The sequence below is a fragment of the Heterodontus francisci genome, chromosome 24, assembly GCF_036365525.1.
Source record: "Heterodontus francisci isolate sHetFra1 chromosome 24, sHetFra1.hap1, whole genome shotgun sequence".
In the NCBI taxonomy this organism is placed as follows: domain Eukaryota; kingdom Metazoa; phylum Chordata; class Chondrichthyes; order Heterodontiformes; family Heterodontidae; genus Heterodontus; species Heterodontus francisci.
Genome location: NC_090394.1, coordinates 33,911,405 through 33,935,547, shown reverse-complemented (window position 1 = coordinate 33,935,547; position 24,143 = coordinate 33,911,405). Strand labels below are relative to the sequence as shown.

The following is a 24,143-nucleotide window of genomic DNA, read 5'->3' as shown; positions in this document are numbered from 1 at the left end:
CCCAGATGAAGCGGAAAATGGCTCGGGTGACCGCCACAGCGCAGGAGTGGGGTATGGGCCAGACCTGCGCCACGTACAGCAACAACGTGAGCGCCTCGCACCTGATGACCAGGTTCTGACCCACAATGGAGAGAGATCGTTGCCCCCACATGCTCAACTTTTGTTGTACCTTGGCTACTCGCTCCTCCCAGGTTTTGGTGCACGCCCCGGCCCTTCCGAACCATATCCCCAGCACCTTCAGGTAGTCTGTCCTGACGGTGAAGGGGACAAAGGATCGGTCAGCCGAGTTCCCAAAGAACATAGCCTTGCTCTTGCCGTGGTTAACTTTGGCTCCCAAGGCCAGTTCGAACTGGTCGCAGATGTTCATCAGTCTGCGCACAGACAGCGGATCCGAGCAGAAGACGGCGACGTCGTCCATGTACAGGGAGGTTTTAACCTGAGTGCCTCCGCTGTCTGGGATTGTCACCCCTCCTATGTTTGCATCCTTCCTAATAGACTCAGCAAAGGTTTCAATACAGCAAACAAACAAGACCGGGGAGAGAGGACAGCCCTGTCTGACTCCAGATTGGATCGGGAAACTTTCCGATTCCCACCCATTGATTGAGACTGCGCTACTGATGTTTGTGTAGAGCAGTTTGATCCAATTGCAGATTCCCTCCCCAAACCCCATTTTGGAAAGCACGTCCATCATGTAGGTGTGCGATATCCTGTCAAAAGCCTTCTCCTGGTCCAGGCTGATGAGGCAGGTGTCCACTCTCCTGTCCCGTACATAGGCGATCGTATCCCTGAGTAGCGCGAGACTATCAGAGACCTTCTTGCCGGGTACAGTACAGATCTGATCGGGGTGGATCACCAACTCCAGAGCAGACTTGACCCGACTGGCTATGACTTTGGACAGAATCTTGTAGTCAACATTAAGCAGTGAGATGGGCCGCCAATTTCTGATTTCTGCCCTCTCCCCCTTCCGCTTATAAATGAGGATGATGATGCCTTTCCTCATGGATTCTGAGATGCTGCCGGCCAGGAGCATACTCTCGTATACTTCCAGCAGGTCCGGGCCGACCCAGTCCCACAGGGCCGAGTACAACTCGACCGGTAAGCCGTCACTTCCGGGAGTTTTACTCGTCTCGAAGGACTCGGCGGCCTTTGTCAGCCCGTCCAGAGTTAGCGGCTTGTCCAGTCTCTCCCTCCTGCTGTCATCTAAGACCTCTGTGATAGATGACAGGAAGGACTGGGAGGCTCTGCTGTCTGTGGGCTTCGCGTCATACAGCCCAGCATAAAAGGATTTGCTGATCCTTAGTATGGTTGGACTGCGAAGATGTTACCGAGCCATCTTCTTCCTTCAGGCTGCTGATAACAGAGCTCTCTCTGTGTACCTTTTGGAAGAAGTAACGCGAGCACATCTCATCCTGCTCGATGGAGCGGACTCTGGACCGGAAGATGATCTTGGAGGCCTCCATGGCAAAGAGCGAGGCCTGCTGGCTCTTCACCTCTTGGAGGTCCTCCTTGACCTCGACCCCCATTGACTGCAACCGGAGCAGATTTTGCATACTTTTCTGGAGTCGGGACATTTCCCTCTGTCTCTCTCTCGTCCTCTGAACACCTTTGTGGATGAAGAACCTCTTGATGTTCTCCTTAATCGCTTCCCACCAGTGAACTGGAGACTCAAAGAGGGGTTTCACGGTCCTCCAACCTTTGTAATCCCTTTTGAGTTCCTCAACGTTCTCTGGGGTCAGCAGTGTAGCATTGAGCTTCCACATCCCTCTGCCAACCCGCTGGTCATCCTGTAAGTGACAGTCGGCCAGTAAGAGGCAGTGGTCGGAGAAGAACACCGGCTTGATGTCGGTGGATCCGACCGTGACAGCACGGGACACAAACAGGAAGTCAATCCTGGAACGGGCAGACCCGTCCGATCTTGACCATGTGTATCTGCGCTGCGCTCCGTCTGCAGGTTTGCTGAAGACGTCGTGCAGTTTGGCATCTTTAACTGTTTCTATTAGGAATCTGGACGTAGCGTCCAGTTTGCTGTCGTCACTGCCGGATCGTCCAGCCGCATCGATGATGCAGTTGAAGTCACCGCCTAGGATGACCGGCCTGGACGTCGCCAGCAGCAGTGGGAGCTGCTGGAAGACGGTCAGCCACTCGCTGCGTTGTACCGAGGTGTACACGTTGATCAACCGGAGCGGAGCGTTGTTGTACATCACGTCTGCTACAAGGGGGCGACCGCCCACCACCTCCTTAACTTCAGAGATGGTGAAGTTACCTCCCCGCAGCAGAATACCCAGGCCGGAGGAACGGCAATCATTACCCCCCGACCAGATCGATGGCCTGTGGGACCACCATCGCGACCACTGCCTGTAGGTGCTGAGGTGTGGTATTCCACACTCCTGCAGAAACAGTAGGTCAGCTTTGACGTTGGCGAGGTAATCCAAGGTTGAAACACATCGCGTAGTAGATTTAATGCTACGCACATTAATGGAAGCAATCCTTACACCCATTTTTTAAAGTTAGTTGTTGCTTCCCATACCATTTGTCCTTGCTAGTCCCAGTCCTTCGGGATGTTCCTGCATACCCATCGTGTGCGCAAGCAGTTTCACGTTGGTTGGGCTCAGAAACCCCTCCTGGTTTTTCATGCAGGGTTTGTTCCACTGGGGTGACATCGGGGGGGTCTTGTAGACAGCAAGGATTGGGTTGTCCTCTGCTGCCTCCCTCTGTTCCTCCTCGAAAACATCACTGCTCCCGGCTTCCCGGAGCTGAGGTGCGCCAGACGTGTCTTTGCTCTCGGTGTCCCGGAGCTGAGATGCGCTGGCCACGTCGTTACGTGTGGCGCTTTGTGGTTGGGGCACGCCGAGCCCATCACAGCTTCCAGTGCCCGTGGGCTGGGATGCTTTATCTTCCATCTCCTTGGAGTTCTGCCGCCTCTTTTGAAGGGGCTGTCATTCCAGCATTTCCCCGTCCAGTGAAGAGGAGCTGTTGTAGTCTGTTTCAGAAGGTAGCCTCCTCTTGCCACTGGTTTGGGTGGTGGCCTGTTCCGCTTTTGGATGTTTTTTCTTTGTGGTTTTCCTCTGGACCACTTGCCACTGACCTGTTTGTCCATCTGCTGCCTCCTCCTCCATTGATTCTGTCTGTGGAGGAAGGGTTTCCGAGCGCAGGGTAGGTGCTGGGTCGCTGGTTTCAGCTGCCTCCCCTTTCTTCTCCTTCTCAGGTTGAAGTTCCTCACTGCGGAGAAGGTTGCTGGTCTCCTTTCGAACACTGGACGCCTTCGTCGAACCTTCTCCCGGCCTTTCCTTGGACCTTGCCGCCTGAGCATAACTGAGGCAGCGTTTGGGGCAGGTTTTGTAGAGGTGGCCTGCCGCACCGCACAAGTTGCAACACTTAGTCTGCTTACAGTCCTTGGTCTGATGGCCTTCCTCCTTGCATTTCTTGCAAACCACCGTGCTGCAGTTGGCTGCCACGTGACCAGATTTGCCACAGGTGCGGCAAACTCTGGGCTGCCCAGCGTAGACCAAGAAGCCTCGACTTCCCCCGATAGCGAAGCTGGAGGGAGGGTGGATGATTGCTCCACTGGGATCGACCTTCAAGGTGACCTTGACCTGCTGCTTGCTGGTCCAAATCCCAAAGGGGTCCTTGACATCAGTGCTGCTGCCGGCCACCTCGACGTACCTGGCGAGAAAGGTGAGTACATCCACCACCGGAACATGGGGGTTGTAGAGGTGAATCGTCACCACCCGGTCACGTTGTGACGGAAGCGTGAAGAGCGGCTCCGCTGTGAGGATCGACAGTGGCGCCCGGTCCCCTTTCTCCTTGAACGCCTTCAGGAACTTGATGCATCCCGCCACGTTCCGGAACGTCACGTCGAAGTATCCACTGCTGGGGAAATCCTGCAGGCAGAAGACGTCCGTAGCTTGAAATCCACAGCAATCGAAGAGGATTTTCTTGATGAAGAAGGTGCGATCGACTGGTGCATCTCCTTCCTTGTCCTTCACGACCACCCGAACGGTGTTGCGCACTCCCTGGCCTGAAGCTCGAAGACTGGTTATAGCCATTTTACTCAAAGCCTACCCAGGATCAAAAGCCAATGATCATAGTCTCTTCTCAACCAAAGTAAGCACTGATAAGAACAGAAACTACACTTGATCTTAGCCAAAAGGCCGAGAAGCGTCCACCCGAGCCTCCAAGTCTGCAGAGACCGACCCTAGCTGCCGCCCAACCGATTTTTAAACCTTTTTCAGGTGGAAATTTTTTCCCATTTTTGCCCATTTTCCGGGTTTTGTTTCGGGCTTAATAGTATGGGGTGGGAGAGATTTTTTTTTTTATTTCCAAAATATACTTTATTCATAAAAATCTGTAAAAATTACATTGCCAAACAGTTTCCAAACAGCACGAAAAAATACAAACATTGCAAAAGAGATCAGTTTCTTTCAATAATGTCATGAGTTTCTTCCCAACCCTTCCGTTTCACAATTGTCATGTCAATTACAGTTTTACATTTACAGCAATTGAGAATATTAACGATACAGTTCGAGGGGCTTTCCATGGTTCCAGCCCCTCAGTCCAGCTTGGTGGGGGAACCTTACACTGTGGTCTTTCCCCATTGAGCCTTTGCTGCGGCTGCCCCAAGCTTTAGTGCGTCCCTCAGCACGTAGTCCTGGACCTTGGAATGTGCCAGTCTGCAACATTCGGTGGTGGACAACTCTTTGCGCTGGAAGACCAGCAAGTTTCGGGCAGACCAAAGGGCGTCTTTCACCGAATTGATAGTCCTCCAGCAGCAGTTGATGTTTGTCTCGGTGTGCGTCCCTGGGAACAGCCCGTAGAGCACAGACTCCTGTGTTACAGAGCTGCTTGGGATGAACCTTGAGAAAAACCACTGCATCTCTTTCCACACCTGCTTTGCAAAGGCACATTCCAGGAGGAGGTGGGCGACCGTCTCTACCCCACCACAGCCAACGCGGGGGCACTGTGCGGAGGGGGCGAGACTTCGGGTGTGCATGAAGGATCTGACGGGGAGGGCCCTTCTCACCACCAGCCAAGCTACGTCTTGGTGCTTGTTTGAAAGTTCTGGTGATGAGGCATTCCGCCAAATGACTTTGACGGTCTGCTCGGGGAACCATCCGACAGGATCCACCGTTTCCTTTTCCCGTAGGGCCTTGAGGACATTCCGTGCAGACCACTGCCTGATGGACCGGTGGTCAAAGGTGTTTTTCCGCAGAAACTGCTCCACGAAGGATAGGGTGGGAGAGATGGTGACAGTGGCTCATGGTTTTAATGCTGGGCGGGGGGTAGGTGTTGGTGGGATGGAGCACTCATGTTCCTCCTGGCTTCACATTTAGGTGGGTATTTCAAAAATATACCTTTTTGGTAGAGGTCCTTTAAGTACTTGCAGGTGAGGCCACACTGAGACCTTTTTTAAAAATATAAATTCCAGCTGTATCCAGGGCAGCCCAATTTCGGTGGGGGGGGGGGTCTCAAATTGCCGTTAGGCCCCTTTATTTGCATAGGCTAAGCTCATCTTGAAGCATGAAGGCTCACTCAGGAATGATGCACAGTGCCTTAGGGAGTGGCAGGACATGGCTGCATCACCTGTAACACTGCCTTGATGAGGTCTGGCTCTGAGACCCGATCAAGTAGGGCCCAGGCACTTACTTGCCACGGAGAAAGGTGAGGAAATGGAAGCTCAAATCGTCCCTGGACTGTACCCTTGTACCCAACTGCCAGATTAAAGTTGCCAACTCTGGTTGAGTGCATTCCTGGAGGTTTCATCACATCACTCCCTCCTCCAACCAGCCCCACCCCAGTCAAACAGTACTCCAATATTTTTATAACTAACAAAAGGGTTCAAAGAAAATAGGAATAAAAGCCCACCATTTAAAAAAAAAATGCAGCAATGACTTTTCTCCTGGGATTTTTCTTACAACAGTGTCCTAAAGATCAATCTTCAATTCCTGTAGACATCAGTACAATCTTGCAGGGTTGGTAACCCCATGACAAGTGCAGGCCCAAGACCAGCTCACCTGCCGGCTGCCCTCTCAGCCAGTGAATGGTGTCTGACGCAGGGGAAAGTCAAGGACAGGAAGAAAAATTGAAACGACTCTCTTAAAAAACCAGGACAAAGTTTAAAATAGCAGATCTGAGCGTTACTTGGAGACATTGACTGATAACACGGAAGGAAAATAAAAATGTTTCAAACTCGCAGGCGACAGCAACAATTCAGGAGCGACTTATAATCGAGCAAAAACAACCCTGCTGCTCCGTTGCCTCTCGTGTCTCCCAAGGATTTATCCTTGACCTCTTCCTATTTCTCATCTACATGCTGCCCCTTGGCAACATCATCTGAAAACACAGTGCTAATTTTCAAATGTACACTGCCAACACCCATCTCTACCTCACCTCCACCTCTTTCGACTCCTTCACTATTGCTAAATTATCAGACTGTTTATCTGGCATCCAGTACTGGATGAGCAGATATTTCCTTCAATTAAATATTGGGAAGAATGAAGCCATTCTTTACAGCCCTGCTCTTAAACTCTGTTCCATAACTATTTACTCCATCTCTCCTCCTGACAACCGTCTGAGACTAAACCAGACTACTCGTGACCTTTGTGTCAAATTTGACCCCTGGATGAGCAACTGACCACATATTTGCATCATCACCAAGACTGTCTATTTTCACCTCCATAGCATAGCCCGACTCCATCCCATATCAGCTCATTTACTACAGCAACCCTAATTCATTTGTTATCTCTCTTCTTCTTCTTTGGCCTCCTTGTCTCGAGAGACAATGGGTAAGCGCCTGGAGGTGGTCAGTGGTTTGTGAAGCAGCGCCTGGAGTGGCTAAAAAGGCCAATTCTAGAGTGACAGGCTCTTCCACAGGTGCTGCAGATAAAATTGGTTGTCAGGGCTGTTACACTTTTGGCTCTCTCCTTGCGCTTCTGTCTTATTTCTGCCAACTGCTAAGTCTCTTCGACTCGCCACACTTTAGCCCCGCCTTTATGGTTGCCCGCCAGCTCTGGCGATCGCTGGCAACAGACTCCCACGACTTGTGATCAATGTCACAGGACTTCATGTCGCCTTTGCAGACGTCTTTAAAGCGGAGACAAGGACGGCCGGTGGGTCTGATACCAGTGACGAGCTCGCTATACAATGTGTCCTTGGGGATCCTGCCATCTTCCATACGGCTCACATGGCCAAGCCAAGTCAGGCGTCGCTGGCTTAGTAGTGTGTATATGCTGGGGATGTTGGCCGCCTCGAGGACTTCAGTGTTGGAGATGTGGTCCTGCCACCTGATGCCAAGGATTCTCCGGAGGCAGTGAAGATGGAATGAATTGAGACGTCGCTCTTGGCTGACATACGTTGTCCAGGCCTCGCTGCCGTAGAGCAAGGTACTAAGGACACAGGCTTGATACACTTGGACTTTTGTGTTCTGTGTCAGTGCGCCATTTTCCCACACTCTCTTGGCCAGTCTGGACATAGCAGTGGAAGCCTTTCCCATGCGCTTGTTGATTTCTGCATCGAGAGACAGGTTACTGGTGATAGTTTAGCCTAGGTAGGTGAACTCTTGAACCACTTCCAGAGTGTGGTCGCCGACATTTATGGATGGGGCATTTCTGACTTCCTGTCCCATGATGTTCGTTTTCTTGAGGCTGATGGTACAGCCAAATTCGGTGCAGGCAGCCGCAAACCTGTCGATGAGACTCTGTAGACACTCTTCAGTGTGAGATGTTAATGCAGCATCGTCAGCAAAGAGGAGTTCCCTGATGGGGACTTTCCGTACTTTGGTCTTCGCTCTTAGACGGGCAAGGTTGAACAACCTGCAACCTGATCTTGTGTGGAGGAAAATTCCTTCTTCTGAAGACTTGAACGCATTAGAGAGCAGCAGGGAGAAGAAGATCCCAAACAGTGTAGGTGTGAGAACACAGCCCTGTTTCACGCCACTCAGGATAGGAAAGGGGTCTGATGAGGCACCGCTATGCTGAATTGTGCCTTTCATATTGTCATGGAATGAGGTGATGATACTTAGTAGCTTTGGTGGGCATCCAATCTTTTCTAGTAGTCTGAAGAGACCATGTCTGCTGACAAGGTCAAAGGCTTTGGTGAGATCAATGAAAGCAACGTAGAGGGGCATCTGTTGTTCATGGCATTTCTCCTGCATCTGACGAAGGGAGAACAGCATGTCAATGGTGGATCTCTCTGCTCGAAAGCCACACTGTGCCTCAGGGTAGACACGCTCAGCCAGCTTCTGGAGCCTGTTTAAAGCGACTCGAGTGAAGACATTCCCCACTATGCTGAGCAGGGAGATTCCACGGTAGTTGTTGCAGTCACCGCGGTCACCCTTGTTCTTATAGAGGGTGATGATATTGGCATCGTGTATGTCCTGTGGTACTGCTCCCTCGTCCCAGCACAGGCAAAGCAGTTCGTACAGTGCTGAAAGTATAGCAGGCTTGGCACTCTTGATTATTTCAGGGGTAATTCCGCCCTTCCCAGGGGCTTTTCCGCTGGCTAGAGAATCAATGGCATCACTGAGTTCCGATTTTGTTGGCTGTACGTCCAGCTCATCCATGACTGGCAGAGACTGAGCTGCATTGACTTGACTATTCTAACAAACTCCTGACTGGCCTCCTATATTCTACCATCCGTAAACATGAGGTTATCCAAAACCTGTGTCTTAACTCACGCCAAGATCTGTTCACCTATCACCACTGTGCTCATGACCTATGTTGGCTCCTGGTCAAGCAAACTTGATTTTAAAATTCTCACCCTTGTTTTCAAATACCTCCATGGCCCTGCTCCTCCTCATCTCTATAATCTCCTCCAGCCCTACAACCCTCTGAGACACCTGTACTCCTCTAATTCTGACCTCCTGAGCATCCCCGATTTTAATTCCTTCACCATTGGCGGCCGCCGCGCATTAAGTGCCTAGGCCCTAAGCTTGGAATTCCCTCTCTAAACCTCTCCGTTTCTCTACCTCTCTTTCCTCCTTTAAGATGCTCCTTAAACCTCTTTGACCAGGCTTTAGGCCATCTGACCTAATGGGCTGAATTTTAGTAGCGCACCGCAAATTGCGGCGGTGCGTTTTGAAGTCAGCAGCCCTCCCGCACGGACCGTCCGCCGCAGAGCCCTCACGGTATTTTGCACGGAGGCTCATTTACATGGAGCGGGTGGAATGGCCACACCCAATGACGTAGAGGGGGCGGCCACTCCGTCCCAGGCAATGGTGTCCAGCGCAACCGCACAGGCGCTGGCACCACTTTTAAAGGGCTTCAAGCCCTTAGAAATATTTTGAATTTTTAAAGGGAACAAACTTGTAAAATTAAAGTTACACATTAAATAACATCTTCACCCCCCCTTCACCCACAGCCCCCAAGGAATAATTGATTCATCAATAGCCCAGTCCCTCCCAAAAAAACTTTTATTCAGATCCCGACCTTTCTCCTCCGACCTTTAATAACTTTAACCCTCAACCCCTTCCCACCATTCCCCCTCACCAATCCAAAGAGACTTCCCCACTGCACCCCCCCCCAACCCCGACCTGAGAATTTCACACCACCCCTTCCTCACCAGTGTCACACTTCGAGTTCTGAAGGCTCAGAAGTTCCAGCCACTGGCTGGAATATCGGCATGGGACACCTGTCGCTACAGGTAAGTAATTATTCTTTAATTGTAATATAATTTTAATATCTGCATGAAGGACTCGCCGCTCAGTTGGGGGGGGGGGGCCGCATTGAGGCCTCGCCGTCACCGGTATAATACGGCGGGGGTCATGGCGGGCCTCTCCCGCAAGAATTTTCTGAGCCGCCCCATCACAATCCCCAATGTCAGAGGGCTAGTAAAATGCAGCCCAATATCTCCTTGTGTTTTATTATGCCCCTGTGAAGCACCTTGGGACGTTTCATTACATTAAAGGCGCTATATAAATATAAGTTGTTATTGTTAAAGCTTGGGGGCGGAATTGGGAACCAGCTGGTTGCTGGATCCTTGTACTCGATGGGTTACTTTTCAACTTCCTCATAATATACTGTCAGGCAGTGGGATTTTGCACAATTAGAGACCTAGTATTATCTTTGTTTGAGCATCTATAGATTGTACTTCAGCTCATCCAAAACTCTGCTATCCGTGTCTTATCCCACACTGTCTTGGACACACACTACCCCCTGTCCTCACTGATTTATATTGGCTCCTGATCCCCCAACACCTTTTTTAATATTCTCATCCACATGTTTAAGCCACTTTATGCTCCACCCCCTCGTCCCCATCACCCTACCTACCCCTCGTCCTTTCATTTTTTTCCCACGCCTGACCCAACCCGACCCGACCACCGGAATATAATCGACTTTATTGAAGAGTTTATGCTCTACCTTGGATGGAGTCGCTCACTGCAGACTAGTGCGGAGTGTTTCCCGCCTTGACATCCTGGCTGTCACTGTGTCCGACCCGAGCCCGAATGCCGGACCTGGAAGAGTGACCCGTCCTGAACCCAACACATGTCGTTGGATCCCGTCGGGTACGGGTCGGGTAGCCACGCTCTAGCTCACCACCACCTTCTCAAGGGCAATTAGGGACGGACAATAAATGCTGATCTCACCAGTGAGGCTCACATCCCATGAAGAAATAAAAAAACCTTCTCTGTTCTTTTTCGAGCAGTGCTGTAGTATCTTTGACGTCCACCTGAGAGGGCAGAAGGGACCTCGTTTCACTGTCTCATCCAAAAGACACCGCTTCCAACTGTGCAGCACTCCCTCAGTACTGCACTAGGAGTATCAGCCTAGTATGTGTGCTCAACTGGAGTGGGACCATTTGCTCACTGAAGTGTTGTTACCACAGTATATTTTTGAATTTAAGTTAAAAGGCCAGATACAAACCTGGAACCCCTAACTTTCCATTATCAACAGATTCATTGATTAAGCCACTCAGTGGGTGAGGTAACAGACAAGAAAGCCTAGAATTGACCCAGAATAGAGTTGCCAATCTTCCAGGAGTCTCCAGCAATTAAAGCCTAATCTCCAAGACATTGCTGGGAGCAACACCCAGGAGAAAAATTAAAGGGGCAATGAACAATGGTGCTTTGTTAAAATTTTCTTTGAATACTTTTGGTTATTAGTTATAAAAATATTGGACATGGGTAAATAGACAGTTCGTCTGACAGTCACAAATCATCCAGTCAGACAATGAAGAGTCTGTTGGTTTTTCAATTGTCCAGGGAATGACAGGCAGTATGATGATGGATGTATCGGGTGACCGATGGCAGGATCGTGTGGGAGTTGGTGACAAGAGGTCATGTGACAAAGCCTCCAGGAATATGTCCAACCACAGCTAGTAACCCTAACTCAGAAGCGAGATAGACCTCCTGGATGGATCGGAGTGGGAGCTTTGTATTTACAGTAGCAAGTCTTAAAGGAAAGGAGGGGAAAAATAAATACCTCTGGAGCGCACTCAGACAATTAGAAACATCTAAAATAGTTACTGCAGTGAATCAGCATCGGAGTAACAGCTGTGTCCATTAGGTTTGACAAATTGCAAATTACAGCACTGGTTCCAAGCCAGCAGGCAGGGTAGGGTTTAAAATGCACGGCCTGTTATTAACAGTGAAATCAACGAGAGTCTTTGGATTATAAAACCGTCTGCACTGTTAACTATTAAGAGTGACCTTTGTTTCTGTGTGATTATCTTTTAAATGATTGAACATTTTATCAGCTGAATGCCTGTACAGAGTATACTGTTTATTCAGCTATTCCAACAGCTCTCTAATTTATCAGCAGGATCGCAGTACCAAGCATCTCTCTCTCTCTCTCTCTTTTTGTGTCTTCTTTGAACCTGAGATAACAATTGTGCCAAGCTGTCCTCCAGTAGGAGGTGTTACATAACAACCAATGCTTCATGGACAATGTCCTCCATCTACTGAGACTATGGCAATACATTGTCGTGACCTAGCAATCGCCTCCTCTTGTAGTTTGCAACATTTGTTCTCAAAGGCTCCGAGAGGAAAAGTATTTTTAGGCCCGTTTTTCCTAGCAACAAAGCACTCTTCTATGTCTAGTGGAGAGGAAGGCAGATATTATGCAATATGATAATCAGGTAGTTCAGAGTGTTGTCACTATGCAGCATGCTAATTTTGCCTATGATTCATGTGTCTGGAGAGGGTTCATTGTAAAATGCTTTAATTAAATGAGTACATTCTATTTGGTAAAATATACCTGCAAGGGGAGGTTTTATGGCTTTTAGTTGCTGGGTGTTCAGCTCTTAAGTTTTAAGTAATAAACAGGCAGTGCGTGAAGGCAGCTGGTTTCAAACTGTGTTTGAATTGGGCCATCCACAGACTTTGAACAGGGCTACATCTGGAGACAGATGACAATTCTTGCTCCGTACTCCCCTGTTGCTAGTGGCAACACTGATTTTGGTGATGGTGCTGTAAAGTAAGCATAGAATTACATTGCTTTTTACAGCACAGAAGCAGACCATTTGTCCCAACAGGTCCATGTTGGTATTTATGCTCCACACACCCCTCCACCCACCTTACTTCATCTATCCGCATCAACATATCCTTGTATTCCATTCTCCCTCGTGTACTTATCTATCTTCCCTTTCAAAGCATCAAAAGGAGCCGGCGCTGCTTCCCTCAAGGGTTTTGAAGACCCAGCTGATCAGGTGGTTCTTTTCCATAACCCTCCCAGGGTCCATCCAATGTTTTCTACTTGGCTACGACAAAGGCGAGTGGGCTCAGTCCAAACAAACAGAGCCAGTACTAGAGGCCTAAATTCCTAGGCCCAGGGTCAGGCAAAGGGAGAGGGGGGAATGTGGCAAGCAGCAGCACAATTGGGGATGAATGCCCATCTGGAATTTGGGGCAGATCTTGGGTTGACATAGGTCTCCGATTCTTTTATCAAACACAGCCAAATTGCACCAGAGTGCAAGTGGCTGCTTCTTGTATTAGCACCATCGACCGCACCCCCCCCCCCCTCCCCCACTGTCCTTGTGAGCTAACCATCTTTAGGTAGAAGAAAGAAAGGAAAAACCTGCATTTATATAGATATTCAAAGAGGAGCAGGAATTCTCCCCATAGCCTGTCCAGCACCAAAAACAGGTTAACTGGTCATTCATGTAATTGCTGCGTGTGAGATCTTCCTGTGTGAAAAATGGCATCATGAAGCATACAGAAAGGAAAAAGTAAGGATTTCACAATTCTATAGCACCTTTCATGAACTCTGGATGTCCCAAAGTGCTTTACAGCCTATGAAATACTTTTGAAATGTAGTTACTGTTGTAATGTAGGAAATGTAGCTGGCTCAGGCACCATTCAGTGACAGTAAGATGATAAACAGACAGACAACAATTTACTTATACAAGCTTTAAACCTTCAGGTTAAGGCAAAGTTCTTGTAAAACCAAGGGGACAAAGGCCTATCAAAACCCAGAATACAAAGCTAGGAATCACAAATCTAAGATAGTTGCTAATAAACCCAATACGGAATTCAGGAGAAACTTCTTTACCCACAGAGTTGTCAGAATGTTGGCCGAATGTCGTCTACCCTGAGGCACAGTGTGACTTTCGTGCAGAGAAATCGACCATTGACATGCTGTTCTCCCTTCGTCAGATACAGGAGAATGCCGCGAACAACAGATGCCCCTCTACATTGCTTTCATTGATCTCACCAAAGCCTTTGACCTCGTCAGCAGATGTGGTCTCTTCAGACTACTAGAAAAGATTGGATGCCCACCAAAGCTACTAAGTATCATCACCTCATTCCATGACAATATGAAAGGCACAATTCAACATGGTGGCTCCTCATCAGACCCCTTTCCTATCCTGAGTGGCGTGAAACAGGGCTGTGTTCTCGCACCCACACTTTTTGGGATCTTCTTCTCCCACATGCGTTCAAGTCCTCGGAAGAAGGAATTTTCCTCCACACAAGATCAGGGGGCAGGTTGTTCAACCTTGCCCGTCTAAGAGCAAAGTCCAAAGTACGGAAAGTCCTCATCAGGGAACTCCTCTTTGCTGACGATGCTGCTTTAACATCTCACACTGAAGAGTGTCTGCAGAGTCTCATCGACAGGTTTGCGGCTGCCTGCAATGAATTTGGCCTAACCATCAGCCTCAAGAAAACGAACATCATGGGGCAGGACATCAGAAATGCTCCATCCATCAATATTGGCGACCACGCTCTGGAAGTGGTTCAAGAGTTCACCTACCTAGGCTCAACTATCACCAGTAACCTGTCTCTAGATGCAGAAATCAACAAGCGCATGGGAATGGCTTCCACTGCTATGTCCAGACTGGCCAAGAGAGTGTGGGAAAATGGCGCACTGACACGGAACACAAAAGTCCGAGTGTATCAAGCCTGTGTCCTCAGTACCTTGCTCTATGGCAGCGAGGCCTGGACAACGTATATCAGCCAAGAGCGACGTCTCAATTCATTCCATCTTCGCTGCCTCCGGAGAATACTTGGCATCAGGTGGCAGGACCGTATCTCCAACACAGAAGTCCTCGAGGTGGCCAACATCCCCAGCTTATACACACTACTGAGTCAGCGGCGCTTGAGATGGCTTGGCCATGTGAGCTGCATGGAAGATGGCAGGATCCCCAAGGACGCATTGTACAGCTAGCTCGCCACTGGTATCAGACCCATCGGCCGTCCATGTCTCCGCTTTAAAGACGTCTGCAAACGCGACATGAAATCCTGTGACATTGATCACAAGTCGTGGGAGTCAGTTGCCAGCGTTCGCCAGAGCTGGCGGACAGCCATAAAGGCAGGGCTAAAGTGTGGCGAGTCGAAGAGACTGAGCAGTTGGCAGGAAAAAAGACAGAGGCGCAAGGGAAGAGCCAACTGTGTAACAGCCCTGACAATCACATTTTTCTGCAGCACCTGTGGAAGAGCCTGTCACTCTAGAATTGGCCTTTATAGCCACTCCAGGCGCTGCTCCACACACCAGTGACCACCTCTAGGCGCTTCCCCATTGTCTCTCGAGATTAGGAGGCCAAAGAAGAAGATGTCAGAATGTGGAACTCACTACCATATGGAGTAGTTGGGTTTAATAGCATAGATGCATTTAATTGGAAACTAGATAATCACATGAGCAAGAAAAGAATAGGTTATGCTGATAGGGTGAAATGAAGCAGGGAGGACGTTTGCGTGAAGCATAAACACTGGCATGGATCTGTTGGGTGGAATGGCTTATTTCAGCACTGTTATTTCTAGGTAATGAGTTCCAAATTCCGAAGTTGGATCCAAAGTCCTGTTACAATTTGCCAATTTTTAAAATACTTTTCTGAGGTATAAATCACAAATTGAAATATCCCTATAAGGCATGTGACTCTCTCTCTAAACTACAAGATATATATGTATATATATGACCAATGGGTGAAGTTATATTCCAATCACTGCTCGAAATTCCCTAATAAATCAATTTGTTTGCAGTTTTTGCCATTGCCAACTTTGCTGAGAGGCAACTATCAATAAACTGTGTATGTGTATAAAATATAAGGACTCCATTGTGAGACAGAGGCTGAGAGACATTGACTGGCACACCAGAAAAGGACTTTTAAGTATTCACTGACCTACATTGGCTCCAGGTCTGGCAACATCTCGATTTTTAAAATTCCCTTCTTTGTTTTAAAATCCCTCGATAGCTTATTACTCCTTCCCATCTCTGTAATCTCCCGCAGCCCTACAACCCTCCAAGATCTCTGCGCTCCTCCAAGTCTGGCCTTGTGAGCACTCCTGATTTTCATCACTCCACCATTGGTGGATATGCCTTTAGCTGCTTAGGCTATAGCATCTGGAATTCCCTCCTTAAACTTCTCTGCCTCTCCAGCTCTCTCTCCTTCTTTAAGTCGCTCCTTAAAACCTACCCATTTGACCAAGTCTTTGGTCACTTGTCCTCTCTTTATGTGGCTTGGTGTAAAATTCTGTTTGATAACATTTCTGTGAAGTGTTACATTAAAGGTGCAAAATAAATGCAAAACACCAGCCTTGTCAGATGGGTGCACACTTGAAACAATATTTTCTTTTTTTAAAAAAACTGTGCAATTTAATATTTTTAAGTGGCAGGGTATCGGGAGCAAAATCTCAATATTAGCTCGATCCTACTTTCAGCAAAGCCAATTAAGACCTGTATGGTTCCTTAAATGTAATATATTATAATGGTTCTAAGCATCAAAGAACTTCAAAACTGCAAACAGCTCTAATTTAAATTGACTTTTGTGCCCCTCCAGTCAATTGCAATTGCATCACCGAAAACTAACAGACAAGCATCGGAAAGCAGAATTTAGTACTTGATGCTAAGAGTTTCACACAGAAAATAGTGCAACCCTAACACAGGATGGACATAAGTTGAAGCAAGATGTATGAACTACACAAGAAGGTAGATTTTTGCTGCAGATTTATTTTTCCAAAATTATTTGCCTGGCATTTTAACTTAAAGATCTTCATGCTGGCTTGGCATGCCTCTCCCCTCAGCCTCTACACCGATTCACTAGGATGAAAAAGAGACTTTGAAAAAAAGGCCCCAGTTAATTGAAGCAGAAGTGATTAAGGAGGGATCAACAGAAGTTATCAAAATGTTGAGAAGAGTTGAGAAGGTGAATAGCAAAAGATTTATTTCACTGGTTGATGCAAAGGATCATAAATTTAGATCATGGGTGATCTTTATCTCAAACTCCATTTACCCACCTTTTCACCTTGTGCCACAAGATATTTTACATCCACCTGATAGGATAGATGGGACCTTGGTTTAATGTATCATGCAAAAGATGGTACCGCGAACAGTGCAGCACTGCAGTGGGAGCGTGAGCCTATATTATGTGCTCAAGTTTCTGGATTGGAACTTAAACCTCCTGAGTCAGGAGGCAAGAGTGTTACTTACTGAGCCAGAGCTGACACCTATCATGAGCCGTTGTTTATTTAACTTTGGGCTTGTGGCCATGATCCCAGTGGACGATGAAGGATGACAGCCTCTTGCCATTGAGTAAGATGATTTAATCTGATGTGCCAGTGTTCCACTTGATACTGTGTTTTATTTACAATGCAACAACATGTCCTGCACAACAGTGACAGTAGCAATCGACTCACTGCTTCAACTGTCATCCCAGTGATCTGGAGCAGACAGGTTGGGAGCGCTAGATTTATTGTTTGAGTTGGCCTTTACAACCTGTAAATAGTGTCTCACTTTAGTTCTGTTTTACTTATGCACCACAAAGCACTTTCCCGATTTCATGTGTCTTCAGTTATTAGTGAAGGGGCTCCATTCAGTAATTTACCTGCCCCCTTCTACCCTCCCTCCTGCTCTTTCTCTGCTCTCTACTGAAGGGTGTGATTCAGGAGTCCATTAGTATCCTGCCTTTTTCTCCCTGTCCTGACGGTGCTAAATCATACTGCTGTTCATTTCTACAGAAATGGTGATATGTATCCAAGTCAGGATGGTGTGTTACTCGGGCTGGCATTTAGTGAGGAGGTGGTGGCCCCGCTCACCAGCTGGAAAGTTAGGGGTGAGCCTGCCTCTGCTGGCCCTGGAAGCCATGACCGTATTTTACGGTCCTCAGGCAGTTGAGGTTGTGACTTCGCCCTGCTAACGCAGGATGTCCCACCTCCAAGAGCTGCCGACCAATTAGAGATCTGACAGCTCTTCAGTCCCAGCATTTCCACTGGGAGCAGTGGCCACTGCTGGGACTGCAGCAGTCCTCGGAGCAGCAGCCATCGAGGAGGCCCGGAGTGCAGGGAAGTGCAGTCATGGATTGCCGGGGCCGATCAGGTAGACCTCAGTGAGGGTGGGGGAGGGTCTTCCAGTGGGGGTGGCACTTGTTGCTGGGGATGCCCACTGTGGGGCACAGGGTGCCCAAACAGGAGGGACCCCTCCTCACTGTGGCTACTGGGAGGCTACCAGGTTTTACTGGCGGTCTCCCCAGGCAATGAAGTAGTAAATTACCAGCGGTGGTGGCCATTAATTAGCCATTTAAAGGCCTCAATTGACCCAAGGTTGGGTAAGCTGCCCACCACCTCCCGTGCTGCTGGTAGCATACCAGTGGAGGTGGGTAGGCGATGGGCACAGCACCCCAGCCATCCCACCCAATTTTATGCCTCTCCCCCACCTCCCAGCCCGCTCCCAGTGGATGTGAAATTCTGGCCTTGGAGGGGAATTTGGAGATGATTGTGTTTCCATGCTCTTTTTAGCTGCCCTTGTTCTTCTAGGTGGTGGAGGTTGTGGATTTGGGAAATGCTGCTGAAGGAGCCGTGACGAGTTGCTGCAGCATCTCCTGTAGATGGGACACACTGCAGCCATGGTGTGCTGGTGGTGTGGGGGAATGGATGTTTAAGCTGGTGGATAAGGTGCCGATCAAGTGGGTTGCTTTGCCCTGGATAGTGTCAAGCTTCTTGAGTGCTGTTGCAGTTGTATCCATCAAGGCTAGTGGAGAGTATTCCAACACACTCCTGACTTGGAGTATGTGAAACAGACTTGATTGTTTCCCTTGCTTCAATCAGATCCCTATTCCAGCAAAAAGTGCAGTGAAGGGTTTTTACTTTAGAACCTTTATTTTAGAAAGACTTAGTCAAATGGATGGCCATAGTGCAGGCTGGGCAGCTCTGGGGAAACTGTCACATCCAGTATCTAACAGCTACTTTTTATATGATAGATGGGAAAAGTTTGACAACGTCAATTTAAATTTGTTCATTAAAAACCGACTCAATTTAGCACCAGACAGAGGAACAAATGAGATTGTCAACAGGAAATCTGCTATTTCATGGCTGTGGCAGTCTAATTTCTCATAATAGGCACTTGACCATCTGTGGCTTTTAAGTAGCTTAACTATGGATAAATATTGAAGAAAAGTCTTTTATTAAGTTGCCGCATCAAACACATGGTGTTAGATCAGTGAATCCCAGATTAATTAGATTATGTATTTGGTTGTGGAAATGAAGAGGAGCCTAAGATGTCTTGTCTTCATGCATGTTCATCTCACAATGAATAAATAAGAGACACTGGAGACTAAAATGATGTTGGTAGATCAGGCATTCCTAACATGGGATTTGTACTTACCTATTTTCCCTCCTGGGATCACATGTCAGAGGCCACCCTTTGAACAACACCAACAATGGCAACTTGCATTTATATTGTGCCTTTACCATAGTAAAATGTGCCAAGGTGCTACACAAGAATGTAACCAGACAAAATTTAACACTGAACCACATAATGAGATATTAGGGCAGCTGGCCAAAAGCTTAGTCAAAGAGGTAGGTTTTCAGGAGTGTCTTAAAGGAAGAAAGAGAGGTAGAGAGGTGGAGAGTAAGGGAATTCCAGAGCTAAGGGTCCAGACAGCTGAAGATACTGTGACAATGGTGGAATGAAGAAAAAGGCCTCAATATTTTCGATCACTCTCACAGGTAGGTCCAACTGCTTTGGAAGTCAGCACACCTAGTCAGTCTAGATATCTAATTAATAACATTGAGTAATATGCCTCAGATAACAAACAGAACAACCTCTACATTAAGTATTTTTAGCTACTGGAATTATTCTATATCTCGATGTCTTTCTTTTAAAGCGTCACCATTGTCTCAAACTGATGTGGTATGCAGAAATCACCATTCTGAACAGACATCACGTCTGAATGCAATCTGCATTACCTGAAGTTATATGCTGTGCAGTTAATCCTCTTGAGAACTAAACTTAACCTGATAGCAACACCTTAATCTAAATTACCTGATATTCCTCTCACGCCAGGTAGTAAAAAAATCTGAAAGCACGGCAGGGAGCTTGGACTAACCTCAAACGCTTCATTTCTCAAAGTTTCAGTTGTATGCAGGAATATCGGGACAGGAGGAGGCCATTGAGCCCTTCAGGATTTATCATGCTGGAATAAAACAGGGTGGACAGGATGTAGTAGTAACAGCATTTGAAGAGTGCAGTGGGAAATCAGATGGATTCTATCAGGCATGACTTTGTTCTATGAACTGTCATAGATTCTTAGATAAGCTAAAATTCTGCTGCCTGACATTTTGTTTGGGAATACTTTTGACGCCGGCAATCAATATTACATATGACTTTCTCGGTGACATCGCACTGCTTTCAAAAAAAAATGCTTTCAGTGTGTCCCTCGAATTGACCTGCTTGACAACCTATCAGAGGGATTCTTGAAGTGGTTTCAACAGCTATTGCGCGGGATGGGTCTTTTTAATTCTAGGCCTAGGTGAATACCAGGTTAACTATATTGAGGTTTGAACTGCTACACATTTTTTCCTGTCTGGCTATTAACATCATAAAAAGATGTAGAGTTATTGTTTTAAGTACTGAGTGGGGATTTATATATTTCCTATTGTCCAATGCAATGTGTCCAAACTGTGGCCTTCAATCCTTGGAATTTTGTCCCTTGCAATGGTTCTTATTCATTGGTTTGTGCTGAGCCTGGAGGTTTGGAAAGGGCTGTCTGTTATTCTAAAGGCATCCGTCAGTAAGAATAGTAAGCATTTAAAAAGCACAGAAGTGATCTTGTTTTCAGCAGAATCTAACAGCCTTCTAATTAGCTTTGTACATGGTGGTTCAGAAGTAAAAAAGGCCTTAATTTTATATCTCTTATAGAATAAGTCATCAGCTATGGCTCTGTTGGTATTACTTCCACCTCTGAGTCAGAAGGTTGGGTGATTGTTGAGCACAAAATCTAGGCTGACACTCCAGTGCAGTACCAAGGGAGTGCCGCACAGTTGGAGGTGCCATCTTTTGGGTGAGATGTTAAACTGAGGTCCCGTCTGCCCTCTCAGGTGGCTGGATGTAAAAGGTTCCATGATACTATTTTGAGAAAGAGCAGTGGAGTTCTCCCTGGTGTGCTGGCCAATATTTATCCCTCAACCAACATCACTAAAAACACATTATCTATCCTTTATTGTATTGCTGTTTGTGGGAACTTGCTGTGTGCAAATTGACTGCTGTGTTTCCTACATTACAACAGTAACTACACTTCGAAAGTACTTCATTGGCTGTAAAATGCTTTGGGACGCCCTGAAGTCGTGCAAGGCACTATATAAATGCAAGTTCTTTCTTAGCATGGTTATATCTTTGGCTGGCAAATAACCAAATGAAAACATTAAGACCTTTTAGCAGCAATATCTTGAAATATGTGCAAAATTATGGGAACATGGATCAGAGGGATCTTGCAGGCCGTGTAAATGATCTGGGCAGGAAACCTGGTGATCCAGGAGCCGGACAGCAGCAGCACACCTCAGGCCCACTCCTGCTTAGTGCTGGTGCCTCTTTGGCCGAGCTTTTAGTCACCTGTCCTAATATTTCCTTCAATGGCTCGGTGTCAGTTTTTGTCCAATTACACTCCTTTGAAGGACCTTGTGATGTGCCTGATAACATGGAGGGCTTATTCTCAGCCCTGCTCCTTCTCAGAGACGTGACAGTCCCATGAGTATTATATAAAAGATGCAAAATTAAGATCCTTTTTACTTCTGAATCACCAGGTACAAAGGTGACTAGAAGGCTAGTAGGTTATGGCAAGAATGAAAACTCTGCTGTGCTATTTAAGTGCTTATTGTTGTCTTAAGTAGGCTGATGGATGCCTTTGTCAAAGCTTCACTGAGCCTTTTGTTGGAAAGGCCATTATAAAATATTAGGAGTATTGAACATTTCAAAGCAAGTTCCTGACATATGAGGAAAACCCATTAGCTTTAAAGGGTGGAGCGTCTGTGGTGAATTAATAAGTGGATTTGATCCAATGGCCTCCAGATAATCCAAAATAAAAACTGGTTTCTCTGTGACAAGTTCTTGCAATTAGAATTAGAACTTTCACTGAACAGGGCACTGAAATTCAATTTCTCTCAAAGCACTTTGAATTTTATGCATCAGCGGTTCAGTTAAGGAGATCGACTTCTTGAGATAACCTTACAGATGGACATGAGCATAAAAAGACAAATCAAAGGAGGTTATGTTATTGCTTTATCAGGTATTCACATGATATATATGGATGAGAAAGGCCATTCAGCCCAAGTAGGGAGTGATAGTGTATTGGTTATGCGATTAGACTGGTAATCCAGAGTCTGTTAAAATTCATCCTGCAAGTTAAATCCCACTATTGCAGTTTGAGAATTTAAATTCAGTTTTAACAATAAAAAGCTGGAATCAGCAAATGTGAGTGTGAAGCTGTCAGATTGTGTAACAATGAGAACTCTGCTGCTCTTTAAATGCTTACCATTTGATCAAGATACCTTTATCAAAGGCTTCACTGCAGTTTTTGTTGTAAAGGTCTAGTACAGAATATTGTGCGTATTGACCATTTCCCTCTGATTCTTTCGGCTTGATTTTCAATCCGGGGTCGGGAACCTGCCGCCTGGATCTATTTCGGGTCCCGACCACGTGTCACATCTGCATCGCTAACGCGACGCTATCTTCAAATGCAGATCCCCTAATTGGGCTGGAAGTGAGCTTAGTGCCCAATTAGTGGTACTGACACTGCCAGGAGGTGGGAACTGACTGCTGAGTGCAATCCTCAAAGGTAGGCAGCAGCCATGACTGGGCTTGCAAAATAGAGGACGTAGGAGATCAGAGGTCCAGCAGCCTCACGGCCTAGAGAAGTGGCTAACGAGAAGGTACTACACCCACTCTGACACAATAACCTTTTAGCCAAAGCATTTTCTTTGCCATTAACATAACTTGATGACTCCCAGCATTGCACCTGAGCTGTGCACTAATGTGCACCAGACTGTTCGGCTTTGCCAATCTGCAATTTCAAAATTACATTCTGGCCCTTTGCAGCTTGTTAACAATTTCCTCAAGGAGCTTAACAGTCAGTTAATTGGAGGTGTGCAGGTTCCTGGCTCCCCCACCCTGTGCCCTCACTTTGTAAATAGCAGCATGTCCTGGAGGCATCGGGACACTGGCACACCATCTGGGAGCAGTATTATCAAAGCGTGCCCACATCGATCTTGCCCCTGCAGGTGATTGAAAATCCCAGCCTTTTTATCAATGAGGAGTGCAGACTAGTGTGGCAAAGGTTACATTATTGATACTAATTGGCCTTTGAACACACAATTTGAAAAATAATACAAAGATGCGATTCTGAAAAATAGATTGCAATTATATATCACCTTTAACAAAAGTTGACACCAAGCCATTGAAGGAGACATTAGGACAGGTGACCAAAAGCTTGGTCAAAGAGGTAGATTTTAAGGATGGTCTTAAAGGAGGAGAGAGAGGTGGAGAGGTTTAGAAAGGGAATTCCAGAGCTTAGGGCCAAGATGGCTGAAGGCACGGTTGCCAATGGTGGTGGAATAAAGGAAGTGGGTATAATGAGAAGCTAACAGAGGGGGTGCTTAGGAGGCTAGAATTGGAGGAAGGTAGAATCTGACAACCAGTCACCACTTGCAGCTTATGCAGTTGGGGAAGGTCATAAGGTGAACATCAGTATAACCAAATTGTTTGTTCCCGGTTGTCATAGCCATAGGGCTGAATTTTTAAATGGCTGAGGAGGCATGATTGGAGGCAGACAGGCCCTCAATTTTCTGCCACCAGCCAATGTGCTGGTCTCCTGATGTGGTCCCGCAAGTGACGGGTAGCCAATTAGACCAACTAAAGGGCCTGTTAAAGCCAATCTCCACACTGGAATTTTCCAGTCGTCATGCAGGCCCCCCACTGAGGCCAAAACACAGCCAAGGGATGGAGGCAGCAGACTGGCCATGCGGAGCACTGCTCAATCCAGCTAGGAAACACCCCCCCCCCCCCCCCCACACTCCTGCACCCACCATTGCCGTCGGGTCACAGCAGCTGTCCGTCCAGTTGGGGGTTGCTCCTCCATGACGATGGCTTGGCTGCTGTGGCCTTTTTAATTTTTAAAAACACATCAGAGGTTGCTTCCATCTTGCGGTGCCTTCTCTCTCTCCTATCTACATCGCATTCCCACCTCTGAGAGTGCGGCTGGTGCTCTCTCAGTGCTGGAGGGAATCCTATTGACCCTCAAGCATCAGGAGCCCACCCTCCGTCCTTAATTGGATGGGGATCCGGGAGGTGGCCATTTAGTTGGCCGCCTCCTCAAAAATCACCCTCTGGGTCCCGACACTGGCAGCTGTGGTTTCCCAACCCAGATTTCATCCTGATAGTGGGATTCAGCCCATAGCGTCATTTACGGCACAGAAGAAGACTATTCGGTCCATCAAGTTCATGCCGGCTCTC

The 24,143-nt window shown here is 47.3% G+C and overlaps 1 pseudogene; it reads right to left on the bottom strand.

Moving 5' to 3' along the window:
• Positions 1-4,053: 4,053 nt before the first annotated feature.
• Positions 4,054-4,163, bottom strand: LOC137383730 (U2 spliceosomal RNA; annotated as a pseudogene).
• Between the last annotated feature and the right edge of the window lie 19,980 nt (positions 4,164-24,143).